Here is a 16,547-nt window from a genome sequence, read left to right as displayed (position 1 = left end):
CTCTTTCGATTTTCATTTGGAGCAACTTTTTGCTGTGCAGGAGAATTGAGTATACTAACAAAGCTCTAGGAAGATCACTTTTAGCAAGAGTGCATCTCCCTACAAAAAACAACAACCAGTCCAGGGCACCCGTGTGATTGCAAGACTAGAATTGTTCTATATTGCAATTATTCAAATTCACAGCATATGGCCATTTATTTACTTAACCAATGAATAAAAAAATACTCTCTAGGCGACTGTCTTTTCCATTGCTATTATAGATGCTGGAATAAATGCCCACAAATGGACTTGCAAATTTATGTTAATACATTTAAGCATCATTGTAATATTTCAAGTTCACAGTACATGTAAGTATAATTCCATTTTATAATTCAGCAGCTTGCTCAGTGTTATTGTGCTCTAAAAAGAAAGCAGGTTATGGCAACATGATTTAACCATGATTGCAGTTATCTGATGACTTCTATCTACAGTAAGCACCTTACAAAAATCTACTTATTGCCAGTTGAACTGTTACCCAGGCAAGCCCTTTCTTATCTTTTGAATTGCTTAATAGCGATGTGATAACTGCTTGATGTCTCTTTCAGCTCCCACACTTTGCAGCAAAAGAATTATTATGACACAGAATCTTATTAAGCACCTTTTGCATGTAGGATAAAGGAAAACCAGGACATTCTGGGATCAAATCAGAAACTGGGACAGCTTCTGTAATTCCTGGACTGTCCATGGAAAATCAGGACACTTGGAGGGTATAGAAATACCAGACTGAAGTTGAGACCCTTTGTATTCCAAGCATATGCTCTGCCACTGAGCTATGGCTTTTCCCCCTGAACATCCTCTTTGGCCCTCCCACAGCTTGATCTCATGCAGAATCCCTGCTCCCATAACTATGCCCTGTCCCTCTACGCACAGTAATTTCTTAGGTTCCTTTTGTTTTCCTGAAATAACATAATGCTGTTGATCAAACGCATTAAAATTCAACTCTACATTTCCTCAGCTGCAGAATTTCCAGGTGGAGCAATGACCTGTTTGGCTTGCACAACTAGCTGCTGGCACCAGACGGGTGGCATAGTTAAGACTTTTTGTAGATTGCTGCTCATGCAGACACATTTAAACCTAAACAAACACTGGAATTTTAACTTCAGTCACTAAGTAGCGCATCAGAAAGTTACAATGGAACACAATGAAATGGCAAACTTGTTAATTAAAGATATTCATTAAGATTAACTGTTGTGTAAATGTATGTGAATAAAAAATAGGGAATAATGTAGCACAATTAGCACATACTTTTTCAGTCCCAAAGCATGACCGTGTTCTATCAGCTAATCACTCTTGCGATCGCAAGGGCAGCACTAATCTTTGGTTGCTGAGTTGTGTGAAATATCCTCAGAGTCTTCAGTGATACCTTTCAGAGACCTTTAATATAACTGTCACATATATAGCACTTCTTGGTTTTGTTAATATATTTTGACACTCAGATATCTCTGTTTTTCAATTAGAGCAATAACCAGATTAGGAAGTTCAACAACTTGCCCAATGTCACAGAAAAACACAGAAAATTGTGTCATGGTTCTCCATTATAGAGGCACAATGTGCAAATGCAAGAAACATCAAACAGTGTGTTCGTGTGCACGCACATGTGTGTGTGTGTGTGCTTATGCATGACTCACATACCTTGGATACATACCTACAATTTCTATTTGATGATTCATATGGTAGGAACAGAAGAAGAGCCCCTTTGGATAAGACCAAAGGCCCATCAAGCCTAGCATTCTGCTCCCATTGTGGCCAACTATGTAGATGCCCTTAAGAAGTCCTCAAGCAGGACACAACACTCCCTACTCACATTTCCCAGTAACTGGTATTCAGAGCCATATCACCTCCGATACTGATAGCCTTATCCTCCATGAATATTGGCTAATCCCCTTTTTAAAGCAATCCAGGTTGGTGTCCATAATTAAATCTTGGGATAGTGAATTCCAGTTTGACAATGTACCGTGTGAATAAGTACTTCCTTTTCACTGTTCTGAGTTTTCCAGGGGGAGACTTTTCTCTCCCTCTACTTTATTCACATTATGCACCTCTATCATGTCTCCTTTCCTTTCCTTTTTGTGTAATGGTTAGTGTTGGACTATGACCTGGGAGACAGGGTTCAAATCTCCACTCACCATAAAGCTCACTGGGTGACCTTGGGCCACTCACCATCTCTTAGCTTACCCTACCTCACAGAGTTGTTGTGAGGATGAAATGGGGGGGGGGGAATCTATGTGCACTACCTTGAGCTCCTTGGAAGATAAAGGTGGTATATAAATTTAATAAATAAAATTGTTGTTAGTATCTATCTGTCTTGAGGGCCAATGGAGTGCACCCCTGGGAGTGATCTTTAGCACTACATTGCAACATATGGCAAGCAGGTTTTCCACAGATTAAACCTTGTTCTGATCAATTGTTAAAGAGCAGGTTTTCTTGGCCAATTTGAGTTGCAGCAGCCAGCGGGAACTCGAGCCAGCTGCCCAGGTGGCCAGGGGGAATTCCCCTACCAGCTGCCCCACCATGTGCACTCTGTTCTCACTGCCTGGGGATGGTGGCTGAGCGTGAGAGGCCACAACAGGCATCTAACCCAGAATGTGGTAAGCGTCCATTGTTTAACCATTGTTTCAAACCTGAACACATTTGCTCAGGCAGCACTGAAATCAGCAGCACTCAATAATATGTGTGTTAAGATTTGGACCCATGTTAGCAATGATGTTGTTTTGTTCAAATATGTCTCTCTGTATGATACACACACACACACACACACACACACACACAACTTTAAATTGTGAGTCTGCTGGCAGATAGAAGCATCTCCTGCCCCACCCCCAGCATCTACCTCCTTCATATGCTAAGTCAATTTATTACAAGAAAGTACCGTATTTTTCGCCCTATAGGACGCACTTTTCCCCCTCCAAAAATGAAGGGGAAATGTGTGTGCGTCCTATGGGGCGAATGCAGGCTTTCGCTGAAGCCTGGAGAGCGAGAGGGATCGGTGCGCACCGACCCCTCTCGCTCTCCAGGCTTCAGGAAGCTATCCGCAAGCCTTGCAAGCCCGGTGGGAGGTTCCGCGGGCTTGCAAGTCTTGTGGGCAGCAGCCTGCAGCCCGAAGCACGGGACGCCTTCCGCAGGGTGCCCCGTGCATCGCGTAGGTGTCCCCAAGCCTTGCGAGCCTGGCGGGAGTTCCCACGGGCTCGCAAGGCTTGCAGGCAGCAGCCTGCAGCCCACAAGCTCGGGGGATAGCAGGGAGGCGGAGCACCGCCACCCCGCTATTCCCGGACCTGGTCTGGAGGCTGGCGGGGGGGGGGGAGAGAAGCAAGCTTGCTTCTCCCCATCGCCAGCCCCACAAACTCGGGGAATAGCGGAGAGGCGGAGCGCCGCCACCCCGCTATTCCCCGACCTGGTTTGGAGGCAGGCGGTGGGGAGAAGCAAGCTTGCTTCTCCTCATCGCCAGCCCCACAAGCTCAGGGGAAAGCGGGGCAAGCCGCTGCCCCACGGAGGCTAGAGAGGCTGTCCCTGAAGGCAGAAGAGGGAGACGGAGCGCTCCGTCTCCCTCTTCTAGCTTGGGGATGGCTGTGCAAACCTGGGGGGGAAATAATTTTTTTCCCCTTGATTCCCCCCCCCCCGGTGCGTCCTATAGGGCGAAAAATACGGTACCATTGATTTCAGTCTAATTGACCTCTAAGTTAGAAAGTTTAAAGCTGCAGCTTTTTTCTTTTTTTTAGCTATTGTTTTCCTACATATGTCCTATTCAGCTGAAGGGCTGATGTGCATAAATAAGTCATTAGTTCATGAGCATGTATCTCCTTTACACCTAGAAGGATACCTGTGAGATAGATCGATATATAGATATAGATATAGATATAGATATAGATATAGATATAGATATAGATATAGATATATAGGAGTACATGGGAGGTTAAGGCTTGCAGGGGATATTCCTGATCACAAACAGCATAGCTCCTCTTCAATATTTTGGTACTGAAATACTAAATATTTTCTTATACATTGGAGAGCAACAACCTTCATGCCTGGTGGGGATGATATAATGACAGTTTTTTGCATGTAAAAATAATTGGTTCAGTTCAGCTGTTGGCCCATTGCCTGCGGTCAATTTTTGATTTGTGAGGAAATGCAATTAAGTGGCACATTTAACAAAACAAAAATATCCGGAGCTTTGGGATCTTGGAGCGGGGGAAATAGGAAATGCTGATGTACTGCAGAAGAACAGATTTGCTTTGAATATTAGGAGTGGAAATCTTAGTTAAAAGAAAAATATGGCAATGGAATGTGCTGCCTAGAAGCCAAAAGAGTTAGTTGGGAATCTTTCTGGGGATTTAGGTACCAGGCTTCATGACAGACCAGGGGTACTTGAGGCTACTAGCTACAATGGCTATGTTCTACCTCCATCATTGGAGGCGGTATGCCTGTGAATACCAACTGTTGGGATTTGAGATCTGATTTTGGATTTCCCAAATAAATCTGGCTGGCCACTGTGAGAAAAGGACACTGGAGTAGAGATGGGCCTTTGGCCTAATCCAGCAGGGATTTTGTGATGTTTCCTCTGTTTCCTCTTAATTTTATGATTCTCTAACAGTGCAATCCTATGCAAGCCCCATTCAGTCCAATGTGGAAACACTATGAAATGTGCTATGCTCAGCTTGGGTTTAGGAGTACAGTAATGCTGCAGAGACAGACCTGCTGCATGCTTACTGCTCAACCTACCCATTTATAAATAAGAAGATTATTACAACTTCCTGACATAGGCCCGCTTGCTCAGGGGTATTTCCATGTTGCTACAGATGGTAGTTTTATGGTGTTACTGAGCTTTTAATTGTTGTACTGTATGTGCATAGAGCTAGTTCCTGAGTCAAGAAAAAGTACCTGAAATGGCAGAGTATGCCTTAGAGCCTGAAGCCATCCAGTGAAAGTTCAACATAGACAAAAGAAAATCCTTCTTCATACAGCACACAGTTAAACTAGGAAATTCACCCCCACTAAATGTATTGATAGCTGCAAACTGGGATGGCTTCAAAAGGGGATCAGATAGAATCATGGAAGAAGCTATCAATGACGACTAGCCATAATGGCTCTGGTCTGCATCCACTGTTGGAGACAGTATGCCTCTGAATACCAGTTGCTGTGGGAATGGAATGCTGGACTAGATGGATCTTTGGCCCAATCCAGTGGGGCTCTTTCTTGTCTTTAGGGCAGATATGTTTTAATAAATATGCTGTGATGGCATTGCTAAAAAAGAAAAGAAAAGAAAAGAAAGTGGCCATCTTCTTTCACATGAGTATAAAATCACGGAACTGTTGAGTTGGAAAGGACCCCAAGGGTCATCATGTCCTCCAACCCCCTGAAGTGCAGGAATCACAACTGAAGATTGGCAGAAACAATTATTTGTGCAACCTAAGTTTGCTTGTTTAAGTGAAAATTCAATTGAATCCAGTTGGATTTCAAAGTAAGCATGTCTGTTGGTTTTTTATGAGTCAGCAGCCATAGAAAGCAGAACTTGGTGACAGAAAGGAAATCTAACTTCATACTGTAATACAATATATTCTGGTTGCATTTCTCTCCTGGGATGCATTTCTGCTGTGAGATATATTTCAGGGGCTATTATTGAAGGCTGTGATTCAAAATCAGTTATACCATTTGGGGCCTTTTAAACACAGGTATAACCTATCCCTAGAGCAAGCCATACTCTTAAGCCACCATGAAATAAATGTCCTTAATATTCTGGATCACCACAAGATAAATTTCCATAACAGCCCAATTTTCTGCTAATGGTTTTTTCTCCCTAGTGAACTGACTTTTCTTGCTGTAAATTCTTAATCAATGCTCTTTAGGGCATCCTTCTTTAGGGCATCCTGTAAGATTTGTTCCAGTTAGTGATGCAATGTATAAGGATTCTTCACCTTTGTGTGTGATGATGTCCTATTCACAAAAGTTTTATTGAACCAGCAGGGGCTTCCATGAACAGAAGAGGGTCCAAGAACAGATTTTCCCCTTTTTTTGTACAACTCCCTTGTTGGGGGAATTGTTGGAATAAGCAACAGTATTCAGTTAACACCCACTGTACTGAGAAGCACAAACCACTAGGGATTAACAAATGTATCTGGGAGCAGGGCAGGGGCTTTCTAGAGTTTAGTTTCAGTTTTCTCTTTCCTTGCTTACTTTTGTTTGTAACTTGTAATGGCTGATCACAGGAGTGAGTGAGGATTGCCTCCCTCCCCATTCCATTCATGGAAACCTCCAGTGGTTTCAGAGAGTCTTCTTTCCAAGTGAATTTTTATTGTTTTCCTTACATAGTCTTTTCCAACAAATTGTAATAGCACCATACATTCCCTTTGACTCTGCCGAGTCGCGACCCCCTCCCTCCCCACAACTGGTATATTTATCCTCTTTCCATCACGCACATCATTCTCATATTAGTACTATTATACATTGGAGGTATTATGTCAATCCTGCTAGTGTCTTGACCTCTTTACAATTCTTCTTTAAATATTCAATAAATTTACTCCAGTTATTTTGGTATCTTTGATCTCCCTGGTCCTGGATCCTCCCTGACAGTTTGGCAAGTTCTGCATATTCTGTCAACTTCACCTGCCACTCCTGAATAGTTGGTATATCTTGTACTTTCCATCTTTGGGCCAGAAGGGTCCTCGCAGCAGCTGTAGCATACATGAACAAATTTTGATCTTCTATTTTAATTTCTGTTCCTATTAAGCCTAATAGACACGCTTCCGGTCTTTTGGGGAAAGTATATCTAAATATTATTTTGAGTTCATTATAAATTGATTCCCAATTTTTTTTTACCTTATCGCAGGTCCACCACATATGGAAATAGTCCACATCTGCCTTTTTACATTTCCAACATTTTCTTTCTTTTTTTCTATACATTTTAGCTAATTTTACTGGCGTCAAATGCCAGCTATACATCATTTTTAGCAAGTTTTCCTTTAAAGCCATGCATCCTGTAAATCTCGAACCCTCCTTCCATAATCTTTTCCACGCATCCAATTCAATGTTATGCCCAATATCAATTGCCCATTTTATCATTGATTCCTTTACTTCTTCGTCTTTTGTATACCATTCTAACAATAAACTATACATTCTTGATAAAATTTTATCTATACAGTCTATTAACTCGATTTGGAATTTCGATTTTTTATCTTCGAACCTATTTCTCTTTTTATCTTCCTTTAATAAGTCACTGATCTGGTGGTATTGCAGCCACCCTGTTAACATCTTTTCAATTTGGTCATATGGTTTGAGCTTTATCCCTTGGTCTGTTTTCCTAGTAATATCCTCATATGTTACTCTTTCCCCTTCCATGTTTACTTTTTTTGTTGTCAACACCTCAATTGGTGATATCCACCACGGTGTCTTTCTTTGCAGGAGGTTTTTATTCCAATCCCATACTTCATATAAAGATTTCCTTATCACATGGTTTAGAAAACCTTTATGTACTTTTACTTTGTTGTACCATAGGTACGAATGCCAACCGTATCTATTGTCGTGGCCCTCTAGATCTAATAGGTCAGTGTTTTCTAAAGTCAGCCAATCTTTTAACCATACCAAGCATGAAGCTTCATAATATAAAGTCAGGTCTGGTAAATCAAAACCTCCTCTCTCTTTCTTATCTACTAGTATCTTCATTTTTATCCTTGGCCTTTTCCCCTGCCAGACAAATTTCGCTAATTTTTTTTGCCAATCCTTAAATTGTCTTATCCCTTTTACCACTGGTATTGCTTGAAATAGAAATAACAATCTAGGTAGTATATTCATTTTTATCACAGAGATTCTGCCTAATAATGACAATTTTAGTCTGCTCCATAAATCCATATCTTTCTTAATTTCTTTCCATACCACCTCATAATTGTCCTTGTACAGGTTTATATTTTTTGTTGTCATCCAAATTCCTAAATATTTTTTTTTTAGCTATCGCGATTCCTGAGTCTACTTGTAATTCTTCCATCTCTTCTTTCTTCAGATTTTTTGCTAGCATTTTCGTCTTGTTTTTGTTGAGTTTAAACCCTGATACCTTCCCAAACTCTTCCATTCTTTTTATTGCCTCTTTCACACTTTGTCTTGGTTCTTCCAACGTTAAGACTAGATCATCTGCGAAGGCTCTTAATTTAAATTCTTTTCGTCCCACCTTAATGCCTCTGACTTCTGATGATTCTCTTAGCTTCTTGTTCAAGACCTCTAGGACCGTAATAAATAGCAAGGGAGACAAAGGACATCCCTGCCTAGTACCTTTAGTTATCTCAAAGTTATCTGATATGTTGTTATTAATTATTAACTTTGCTTTTTGGTCCGAATAGATCGTGTCAATACCTCTCAAAAATTTTTCACCAATTCCTAATACTTTAAAGTTTTCTTTCATGAAATGCCAAGAAACATTATCGAACGCTTTTCCCACGTCTATAAACATTAGTACTGCCTGTTTCTCATTTCTGACTTCAAGGTATTCAATTATATTTATCAGGTTTCTTACGTTGTCCCTTAGTTGCCTCCCCGGCAGAAAGCCTGTTTGGTCCTTGTGTATCACCTTATTTAACACCATTTTTAGTCTATTCGCTAGTATATCCGCAAATAGCTTATAGTCGTTATTCAGTAACGAAATTGGTCTGAAATTTTTTACATCTAATATATCCACCTCTTTCTTCGGTGTAATATAGGCTTCTTTCCAGGTGTTTGGCATCCTTCCTTCTCTTAAGACTTTATTCATTATTTCACTTAGAACAGGTGTCAGGTATTGCAATAGTGTTTTATAATACTTTGCTGAGATACCATCCGGTCCTGGGGCCTTCCCTATTTTCATTCTTTTTATTGCCTTCGTGACCTCTTGTTCTGTTATCTCCTGGTTAAGCATTCTTTTTTCTTCTTCTGAGATTTGATGCAATTTATGCTCATGGATATACTTTTCTATTCTCATATTGTCTTCTTTATCTTTCCTATAAAGATCTCTATAGAATCTCTGAAATACTTTTCTAATTTTTTTCGGGTCCTCAATCATTTTATCCCCATCTTTTATTTTACAAATTGTGTTCTGTTTTTGTCTTGCTTTTATTTGCCACACCAAGAATCTCCCAACTTTGTTGGCCGACTCAAAAAAATTTTGTCTCATGGCTTTTATTTTCCATTCGATCTCCTGTCCCACCAGCCTGGAGAACTGAGACTGCAACATTTTTATATTTCGTTTTATTATTTCATCTTTAGGTTTTGTTATTAGCTGTTTTTCGTTCTCCATGAGCTGGGACAGGATCTCTTCTTTCTTCTTCTCTCTCCCTCTTTTCTGGAAGCTGTTTTTTTGAATCAGGAAACCCCTTATCACCGCTTTGCTCGCGTCCCAGACTGTTTCAATTGGTGTTTCTTTGTTTAGATTCCATTTAAAATAGTCTGTTATTGTCTCTTTTGCAGTTTCCACTACTCTCTGATCATTAAATAAGCTCTCATTCATTCTCCATCTATGTGTAGAAGGGTCCTTTCCTTTTAATTCCATATATAGCGGATTATGATCTGACGGGGTTCTTGGGAGGATTTCAATTCTAGTTACTCTCGGTGTTAGAATCTTAGAAAGCCAGATCTGATCTATTCTGCTGAAGCTTTGGTTTGGTTCAGAGTGGAATGAAAATTGTCTTACTGTTGGATTCCTTAATCTCCAGATGTCAATTACTCCCAATGTATTGGCTATATCAAAGAAGGCCTTCGGCAGTTTACCTTCATATGTATTTCGCCTCTTTGTTAATCTGTCTAAATCCGGTACCACCACTCCATTAAAATCTCCCAGTAGTATCAATTTCTGATCTAAATACTCTAACATTATTTCATTCAACTTTATATAAAATTCAGCTTTCTTATCGTTTGGTGCATAAATCCCCACAATCAGCCATTTCCCCCCTTGAAACCCAATTTGTACAATCAATATTCTTCCCTCATCCTCCTTAAAAATTAATTTTGGATCATGCTTCTCTTTTACATATATTACCACACCTCTCTTTTTGTTCGAATCTGACGCAATAAACTCTTGGCCCAGTTTTTTATTACTTAAAATTCTTTTATGCTTTTTTGCTACATGTGTTTCTTGCAGGCATATGATATCTAGGTTTCGTTTAATCAAAACATGGTTAACTTTTCGTCTCTTATTTAAATTGTTCATCCCATTCACATTCCAAGAAAATACTTTCAGGTCCATTATTTCTTTTATCTAAGAGTTCTCACTCAGTTGCGCTAAGTTTACTGTTCTCTGTTGTCTTCTTCTTCTGATTCCTCTGTCTCTTCTTCTTGTTCCTCCTCTTCTTCCTGTTGTTCTTCTTCTTTCTCCTTTTCCTTTCCTTCCTCTTTCTGGTCCTGTCTTGGTTTTATTTTCCCTGTCCTCCCTAACTCTTTGTCGTATCTTCTGGAGAATTTTTCTAACTCTTGGGGGCTAGTTAGTTTGAATCTTTTATCTTTAAAGTAAAAGGAGATTCCTTCTGGGAATTCCCATCTATGCTGAATTCCATTCCTTTTCAGTAGACTCACCATTTGTTTATAAATTCCCCTTCGTTTCAGAAACCTGGCAGGGATCTCCCTAAAAATCAAGATTTTCACTCCATCTATGCATAGATTTTTGTTGTAATTCAGTCTCAGTATTTCATTTCTTATGTCCAATGAGTTAAACATGACTAGAACATCTCCAGGAAGCTTTTTTGCCCTTGCTTTCACTGATCTAACCTTTATTCTAAAGGCATTCATTATCATTGGGCCAATATCTTCTTCTCTTAGTTCCATCCACCCAGCCAGTTCTCTTATTATTTTAGCTCTTATATTCTCATTTGGCGTCTCTGGGAGACCCCTGAATTTCAGATTTCGCTCTTTTTGCCGCATCTCCAGAGTAGATAGATTATCCAACATCTCCTCCTGTGCCCTATTCATTTCTGTAATTTCTCCTCTAATTTGTTCTGTCTGTCTTTTTACTTCCTTTATATCTTTCTGCGTGCGTTTTGTTGAATCCTCTACCACCTTAGTTCTTATTTCCAAGTCTTTTACCTTCCCTGTCAACTCTCCCACCACCATTTCCAATTTTTTGTCTAAGGCTTCCTTTTTTTTCTCTTTTTTAAAAATAATATTTATTACTTTTATAGATTACAAAAAGAGGGGGGAAAACAGAAAAAAAGACAAAGGAGGAAAGCAAAAAGAAAAAAACAATACAATACAATATATAGACAATGCAAAACACAACCTAAACTCAAAACTAAACACATTAAACTAAACTAAACAAACCCCACTCCCTAACCTTAACCCTAAATGAAACAAAACAAAAACAATTTAAAAACATACATCATCTCTTTTCCGTACTCTATCTTTCATTCCCTTGTTTCCTCGACCTCCTCTCACCTCCCTTTTTGTATTCCACTTCTATTAATTGTTTCAGCAAATCCTTTCCATCTTTCTCCATTTTCTATCATATTGTAAATAACTGCACCAAGAGTATGGGCCGCAGGTGAGCAGGCTTCATTCCGGTCCACCCCAGGGGCTTAAATTTGGGGCAGAGCCTGCACTGAGCGCACATACAATTGGAGCCAGCTTCTCCGACTTGGGTTGTCCTGGGTTCCATTTTTTATCAAACAACACAGTTTGAAAGAGACACCTTGGGCTACTCTGGGGTAGCTAAGTTTATGGTTTCTAGCTTTTATAGGCAGGTCTTAAAATCAGTAATAGGCTCTAAAGAATTCTTACGAGAGTAATGGGGAAGGGAATTGGATCTAACAGTTGATATACAGGACTGGAACTTGCTGTGGTGCCAGTTGATAGCATTTGGAGTTTATATGCTTCAGCAGAAGCTAGAACTGTGCACTGAAATCCCTACTAGGAGCTCACTTTACCCTTAATACAATCACACCAAGCCTCTGAGTACAGAAAATAAAAAAGCTAACTTTATTATAGGACATACCCATGAGAGAGAAAAGATCCTAGTTCTAGCTAACACAGTGTAGATGCAAAGAACCTTGTTTGCTCTTTCATCACTGCAGGAAAAGGGGGAAAAGAAAAGATGGTGCAGCAATAAAACTGCTAGCACAAACCAGTATGTTTGCAAATTGGGTGGGGGACCACATATTGAGATTGCTTCATTGCAGGGGCTTGGACTAGATGACTCTCAGGGTCCCTTCAAACTCTATAATTCTATGATACTGTCCCTCTTTTGCAAGGTGACATAGAGCCCTCATACCTCCTTCCCAGAGGCTGTAAGGAGGCCGTCGCCAGGCTTACTGGGTATCCAAGGTATGAGGCTTTCAGAAGGACGTGCAAGGGCTCCGGAAGCAGCCCAGAGCTCTCGTGCTGTCTTCCCAAAGCCAAGTAAGTGAGACATACATACATACATACATACATAAATGGAGAACAGAGAGCAGTGGGTTTCATTGGCCTGGCATTAGTTTTATTTATTTCCCCTCCCGCCACCTGTATAAGGTTGCAATCATGATTGCATAAGCAAAGTGTGTGCAAATTGTGGGCTTACTGTATCTGCTAAATTGAAAGAGCAATTCCTAATATTGATACATAAATGATGTATCTTACACTGAGGGAAATGTCCCTAATGTGTGCTAGTCTACTTCAGGTTGGCAGGGATGCCAATCAATTTGGACATATGTAGTGATATGGGGGGCATGCCCCCAAGTGTGGGCTTGTTGAATGCAGGTGTTTCCGAATGTCACCTCCTAGGACCACCCCTCCCCACAGCTGGCACTTTTAAATTGATATATAGGCCTTTATTTAGATTTGAAGCATAGTGAGCCATTAAGACATCTAACCACAGCAGCAAAGTCAGTGATAGCATGTAACTTGAAAAACTTTCAGAAAGTGAATTTCGATCACTGGTACCAAAGGGAATGGCAGATGACTTTGCAATTGTTAAGAGTTGCCCATGGGTAGAAAAAGAAAGATCCTTTTGAATTGGTCTGGTCCATCTTTATTAACTTCATTAGCATAGCAGAACATGGGATGATCTGGGCGTGGTGTGGTGTGGTTTTGATGTGCTTTTTTGCTTTGTGAGCCACCTAGGACCAGCTATATAACAAGGTATTTCCAAAATGTGGGGGGAAAGTGGGAGGCAATAGGAACTGTGGTTTACTAGGGACCATAACATAGTGTCTGTCCCTGATAAACAGGACAGTTGAAGCATATGAGATGAAGCACTTAAACAAAAAACCAAAGATGGATTTGATAAGTGCTATAAAAGAAGATTCTGGTGCAAAATGAGAAACAATTGCTTCGTCATACAGAATTCAAAGCAGTGTAGATGCTTATTAAGTAAACTATAGGTTATAGTTCTGTTCATGTAGCAAAACAATCAAGTTCTCCTTATGACATGAACATTTTTTGCCTGAGATACTGGCTGCTGTGTCTGTTTGTTTGTGTGTGTGTGTGTGTGTGTGTGAGAGAGAGAGAGAGAGAGAGAGAGAGAGATTGCCAAAGTGGGAACTGGGCAGACCTAAAAGATAAAGCCAGTGGAGAAGAAAACCCTGCTGAGATGAAATAGGCTTGGGAAGCTGTGAATGAAGAAGAATGGAAATAGCTTTTTGAATGTGTTTACAAAACCACTGTGAATGTTTTGGCAAACTGAATCACAACAGAAGGACTGAAAAATGAATGCAGTTAATGCTGCTGTAGAAAACTTACCCTCTGAACTTGGGGCTGGCCCAGCCTTTAGGTGAGGCAGCTGGTTCAGGGGGCAGGTGCTGAGAACCAAGGAGCAGCATCTGGGTGGGACTGGAGGGCACTGGTGTGTGTACCATGTTGCCACTCCTCATACTTCACCTGCTGTCTTCTGGTGCAGACAGGACCCTGCAATATTTAAAGTGTTGAAGGAAGGTTCCGCTGCAAGTGTTGAGAATTCCATTCCTCCTGTGCTGCAGATGTGTGTGGGATTGTTACATGTCACATGTCTGTTTACATTCCAGCACTGATTATTGGAGTCTTGTGAGAGGAAATTGATATACGCTGTTTCCGCTCTGTGTTGCTGTTGTTTTTGCAGTTCTCTCTTTCCGAGGAAGAAAGACAGAGAGAGAAGCCATGTTTTTCTTTGTTCTGTTACGTTTGATTTAATTTGGAATAAATCAGGCTTAGATGTTACTCCTCAAGACTAAGCTTCTGTTTGAACTCTACTTGTCGTGTGCTCATGTACTTGGATATGGGCCACATCAGCATGAGAGGAGACCGGAGTGATGAATCCTGGGCAACACTGTGTTGGGAGGGAGGCACCAGCCTTGGCATTATCACCCAACAGCAAGCCCAGTCAGCTTTTCTACATGGAATGGGGAATGGGATCATGCTGTCCTTGGCTTCCAGTGGAAAAACCTCTTTGGCTAACCCTGTTAGGACTCTATACACGGGTTACATTTTGATCTTGCATTTGGAGCATTTGTACTCAGTATGGGCCAGCACCATTTTCAACATTTGTGCAGACCTTCCCAAACTTAAAAATTTAACATATTGCCTATAAGATATAGTTTATGTTCATAGTCTACTTTAACCCCCCACATACACAATGAATCAACCATTCACAATGAAATAGCCTTTCTTATTGCTCAAGGACTCACTACATATCATATCCCTGTACATTAAAGAGGTTCCTTGCCTCTTTAATAGACTAATATTTGGCCATGCAGTTAGTTTGATTTCTGATTAAAATGCAAGTGATGCCATTTCTGGCTATAATTACCTGGTTTTAACTACCCAACAGTCTTATGAAGTGGATTAGGCCAAGATACAGTAATCTACAAACCAGCAGACTTCCAGCCAATTATTTTCCAGTGGTGCCAAAATCATCTCCCACTGCTGCCAAAAGCTAATGCAAGTGAGAAATACCATGAGATACTATCAAGAATTTCATGTCGTAGGCAAATATATTTGTTTTTGCTAAGCTGGCAATACAGTACTTTTGTACAGAAATAAGAAGTGCTTTTGCAATCAATCAGATCCAACATATTCCAGTATCTTCCATTTCACTAATCATAGTCTCAATACTACTCCTCTCCCAACTCTCATCCTTTCCTTGCCTGTCCTCTTTTAACTTCATGTGGATAAGAACTACCGTTTCAATGTCCAATATCCCTTTCAGCTCCAGTAAGGTGTCACTCAACTGATAAGGATCTTTCCAGTAAATTCAGTAATATAGTTCCATGTTGTGCAGGTCCGTTTAAATAGACTACAAGTAATCATCCAAAGAAAATGGAGATAACGAAGATCTATTTTACCTGCCTTTACTGGGGGAACCCATCTACCAGAATTTGAATATCCTAGTAATCTCTTTAAAATTGTGTTCACAGAACTAGTAAAAGGTTTAATTCTTTTTCCTTTCTCAATATACTTCATAAATTACTTTTTGAAATCCAATGGCCCATCACAGAATCATAACAACTCAAGAATGTATTAATTAATGATAATGATTATTAGTATGAAATTTGACAAGGAAAATCCTACAATAGATTTGTACAGCAAAGCTGTATTAAAGTTGTTAACCATTTGTCATTCTTATTTCAAAATCTGCCTTAACTATGTAATCTTTCGCAACTTCTCTATAAAAATATATCCAAAGAACAATCTGATAAGCTGCATGTTCCATATTGCTAAGGGATTAAGAACCACTGCTGCAATCTTAAATAATCTTTAATAATTCAGAGCAGTAAGGAGATGCAATAACAGTAAAACCCATATTTGGAATCTAAAGCTGGAAAGGATTTGAGAAGCTGAAGTTTATAATAATCTAAATGGATGATAAACTCCCTTAAGAGGTCCTATAAAGAGAGGTGGTGGGCAAGCAGCCATTCCAAACAATGAGTCATCCTTTTCAAGGAGACACAATTAGCAAATACATTGCTTGCAAGAAATTTTTTAACCTGACTATAAGTAACATTCCATTGAGAATTAAATAATGTTTGCTTAGAATTAAGAGGCACAAGTTCTTTGTTTTTGTAAAAAAAAAATGAATCCTAGAAAATCCCTTTAAGAATAAACACCTAAAATGGAAATGTGGAAGGTATATTACAAGGAGAGAGAGGCATTCAACAGGTTAACTCCTTTATGCAGGATCTGTATCAAAGCCTGGACCTGCATAGTTAATATCAATCCTTCTTGGTTGTGACCTTTAATGAATTCATTGTGTTTAGGAGTGTGTTATGTCATGAGGAAGGACTGTGGGTTTCTGATAAGATTGCAGTGTGAGAAAGTATAGTGATAAGGGTGGTGGACATCCCTTACAGGCCATTAAGATAAGGCATGGGACAGATGCAAAGCCCCAGGATAGATGAGATATCTCCCTTGTCCACTAACCAGTCCTCTGAAGTCACCAGTCAGGAGAGTAGAAAAGTTTGATGACATCACCATACAATATTAAAAATAGTATCCAACTCAAACTGGCAATCTGCAGATGCTGTTTTTGGTCCCAAGAAAAGAACTGCAGAGAAAAATGGCATGGTGCTCCAAGATATGTTGGGTTTGACCCTAATACTTGCCTTTCTTACAGGCTGTTA

The 16,547-nt window shown here is 40.0% G+C and overlaps 1 protein-coding gene and 1 long non-coding RNA gene across 4 annotated transcripts in view; one reads left to right on the top strand and one right to left on the bottom strand.

Annotated features, from left to right (window-relative positions):
* The window catches only part of TAMM41 (TAM41 mitochondrial translocator assembly and maintenance homolog), a 153,399-nt gene that overhangs the window by 25,410 nt on the left and 111,442 nt on the right, over window positions 1-16,547 (top strand). Inside the window, exon 1 of one of the 3 annotated variants that reach the window (XM_080994231.1) lies at window positions 12,255-12,375. The exons of the other annotated variants lie outside the window; for them this stretch is intronic. The gene's annotated coding sequence lies outside the window, so the exon portion shown is untranslated. Of the gene's footprint in view, window positions 1-12,254; window positions 12,376-16,547 lie in introns of those variants that run through there. 3 annotated transcript variants of the gene reach the window in all.
* LOC308470794 overlaps window positions 13,509-16,547 on the bottom strand; it is a 78,996-nt gene continuing 75,957 nt past the window's right edge. The window contains exon 3 of the long non-coding RNA XR_013982651.1: window positions 13,509-13,860. This is a non-coding gene — a long non-coding RNA (uncharacterized lncRNA). The remainder of the gene's footprint in view (window positions 13,861-16,547) is intronic.

This window comes from Podarcis pityusensis, assembly GCF_964106645.2.
Source record: "Podarcis pityusensis genome assembly, chromosome: 2".
In the NCBI taxonomy this organism is placed as follows: Eukaryota; Metazoa; Chordata; class Lepidosauria; order Squamata; family Lacertidae; genus Podarcis; species Podarcis pityusensis.
This window is presented reverse-complemented; position numbering and strand designations above follow the sequence as displayed.